Source organism: Pan paniscus, chromosome 9 (assembly GCF_029289425.2).
Source record: "Pan paniscus chromosome 9, NHGRI_mPanPan1-v2.0_pri, whole genome shotgun sequence".
Lineage (NCBI taxonomy): Eukaryota > Metazoa > Chordata > Mammalia > Primates > Hominidae > Pan > Pan paniscus.
Genome location: NC_073258.2, coordinates 30,100,175 through 30,103,755, shown reverse-complemented (window position 1 = coordinate 30,103,755; position 3,581 = coordinate 30,100,175). Strand labels below are relative to the sequence as shown.

General features: G+C 38.5%; 1 pseudogene; it reads left to right on the top strand.

The window, feature by feature from the left end:
* Nucleotides 1-402: 402 nt before the first annotated feature.
* Nucleotides 403-2,993, top strand: LOC100983518 (heat shock protein HSP 90-alpha-like; annotated as a pseudogene).
* The last annotated feature ends 588 nt before the right edge of the window (nt 2,994-3,581 follow it).

Sequence of the window (3,581 nt, the reverse complement as noted above, 5' to 3'; positions counted from 1 at the left end):
CACAAGAATGACACTTCGTCTACAAAAAAAAATGTAAACAAAAGTACTAAAAAAATGGTGAGAGAATTATTTTATAACTTCAGATCAGAAAAAGATTACTAGCTATAATTTTTAAAATTTAAAAGCCTAAAACAATTAATTTTGATTACATTTAAAATTCTATATGGCAAAAATACCATAATTAAAGATAAAAGGCAAAGAACAAATTGGGAAAAATATTTTTCAACATATATAACCAAGGGCTAATTTCTCTAACACCTAAAAAGTTCTTATAAATCAATAAAAAGAAAACCAACATCTCAATGGAAAAAGAACAAAGCTCATAAAGAGTTCACAGAAAAAGGATATACAAATGGCTTTAAACATGCGAAAGAATGTTCAACTTCACTCACAATAAGAAAAAATACAAATTATGAGTTGCTTCAGCATCCTGGTGTTGCTGCGCCGTGGGTCCTGTGCGGTCACTTAGCCAAGATGCCTGAGGAAACCCAGACCCAAAACCAACCGATGGAGGAGGAGGAGGTTGAGACATTCGCCTTTCAGGCAGAAATTGCCCAGTTGATGTCATTGATCATCAATACTTTCTACTCGAACAAAGAGATCTTTCTGAGAGAGCTCATTTCAAATTCATCAGATGCATTGGACAAAATCTGGTATGAAAGCTTGACAGATCCCAGTAAATTAGACTCTGGGAAAGAGCTGCATATTAACCTTATACCAAACAAACAAGATCGAACTCTCACTATTGTGGATACTGGAATTGGAATGACCAAGGCTGACTTGATCAATAACCTTGGTACTATCGCCAAGTCTGGGACCAAAGCGTTCATGGAAGCTTTGCAGGCTGGTGCAGATATCTCTATGATTGGCCAGTTCGGTGTTGGTTTTTATTCTGCTTATTTGGTTGCTGAGAAAGTAACTGTGATCACCAAATATAATGATGATGAGCAGTACACCTGGGAGTCCTCAGCAGGGGGATCATTCACAGTGAGGACAGACACAGGTGAACGTATGGGTCGTGGAACAAAGGTTATCCTACACCTGAAAGAAGACCAAACTGAGTACTTGGAGGAATGAAGAATAAAGGAGATTGTGAAGAAACATTCTCAGCTTATTGGATATCCCATTACTCTTTTTGTGGAGAAGGAATGTGATAAAGAAGTCAGCGACGATGAGGCTGAAGAAAAGGAAGACAAAGAAGAAGAAAAAGAAAAAGAAGAGAAAGAGTCCAAAGACAAACCTGAAATTGAAGATGTTGGTTCTGATGAGGAAGAAGAAGAAAAGAAGGATGGTGACAAGAAGAAGAAGAAGAAGATTAAGGAAAAGTACATCGATCAAGAAGAACTCAACAAAACAAAGCCCATCTGGACCAGAAATCCCGATGATATTACTAATGAGGAGTACGGAGAATTCTACAAGAACTTGACCAATGACTGAGAAGATCACTTGGCAGTGATGCATTTTTCAGTTGAAGGACAGTTGGAATTCAGAGCCCTTCTATTTGTCCCATGACGTGCTCCTTTTGACCTGTTTGAAAACAGAAAGAAAAAGAACAACATCAAATTGTATGTACGCAGAGTTTTCATCATGGATAACTGTGAGGAGCTAATCCCTGAATATCTGAACTTCATTAGAGGGGTGGTAGACTTGGAGGATCTCCCTCTAAACATTTCCCGTGAGATGTTGCAACAAAGTAAAATTTTGAAAGTTATCAGGAAAAATTTGGTCAAAAAATGCTTAGAACTCTTTACAGAACTGGCGGAAGATAAAGAGAACTGCAAGAAATTCTATGAGCAGTTCTCTAAAAACATAAATCTTGGAATACAAGAAGACTCTCAAAATCGGAAGAAGCTTTCAGAGCTGTTAAGGTACTACACGTCTGCCTCTGGTGATGAGATGGTTTCTCTCAAGGACTACTGCACCAGAATGAAGGAAAAACAGAAACATATCTATTATATCACAGGTGAGACCAAGGACCAGGTAGCTAACTCAGCCTTTGTGGAACGTCTTGGGAAACATGGCTTAGAAGTGATCTATATGTTTGAGCCCATTGATGAGTACTGTGTCCAACAGCTGAAGGAATTTGAGGGGAAGACTTTAGTGTCAGTCACCAAAGAAGGCCTGGAACTTCCAGAGGATGAAGAAAAGAAAAAGAAATAGGAAGAGAAAAAACAATGTTTGAGAACCTCTGCAAAATCATGAAAGACATATTGGAGAAAAAAGTTGAAAAGGTGGTTGTGTCAAACCGATTGGTGACGTCTCCATGCTGTATTGTCACAAGCACATATGGCTGGACAGAAAACATGGAGAGAATCATGAAAGCTCAAGCCCTAAGAGACAACTCAACAATGGGTTATATGGCAGCCAAGAAACACCTGGAGATAAATCCTGATGATTCCATTATTGAGACCTTAAGGCAAAAGGCAGAGGCTGATAAGAATGACAAGTCTGTGAAGGATCTGGTCATCTTGCTTTACGAAACTGCACTCCTGTCTTCTGGCTTCAGTCTGGAAGATCCCCAGACACATGCTAACAGGACCTACAGGATGATCAAACTTGGTCTGGGTATTGATGAAGATGATCCTACTGCTGATGATACCAGTGCTGCTGTAACTGAAGAAATGCCGCCCCTCGAAGGAGATGACGACACATCACGCATGGAAGAAGTAGACTAACCTCTGGCTAAGGGATGACTTAACTGTTCAATACTCTACAATTCCTCCGATAATATATATTCAAGGATGTTTTTCTTCATTTTTGTTAATATTAAAAAGTCTGTACGGCATGACAACAACTACTTTAAGGGGAAGATAAGATTTCTGTCTACTAAGTGATGCTGTGATACCTTAGGCACTAAAGCAGAGCTAGTAATGCTTTTTGAGTTTCACGTCGGTTTATTTTCACAGATTGGGGTAACGTGCGTTGTAAGATGTATGTAACATGATGTTAACTTTGTGGTCTAAAGTGTTTAGCTGTCAAGCCGGATTCCTAAGTAGACCAAATCTTGTTATCGAAGTGTTCCTGGGCTATACCTTGATGTTTAGAAAAGTATTTGTTACATCTTGTAGGATCTACTTTTTGAACTTTTCATCCCCTATAGTTGACAATTCTGCATGTACTAGTCCTCTAGTAATAGGTTAAACTGAAGCAACTTGATGGAAGGATCTCTCCACAGGGCTTGTTTTCCAAAGAAAAGTATTGTTTGAAGGAGCAAAGTTATAAGCCTACCTAAGCATATCATAAAGCTGTTCAAAAATAACTCAGACCCGGTCTTGTGGATGGAAATGTAGTGCTCGAGTCACATTCTGCTTATAGTTGTAACAAATACAGATGAGTTAAAAGAAAAAAAAAGAAAAAATACAAATTATGGCTACACTGAAGAAAACATTGTTCACCTACCATTTTGGCAAAGCTCCAAAAATTTGATATGGGACTCACACACTTCATATATATATACCTTAAAGTGTCTGTATTTTTGCTGTGTTGCCCCATTCTTTTCAAGATGGTAAAGGCATGCACCTTGGAGTCAAACAGACATGAGTTTAAATTCTGATTGTGCTGCTACCAGCTTGTCATTTTGG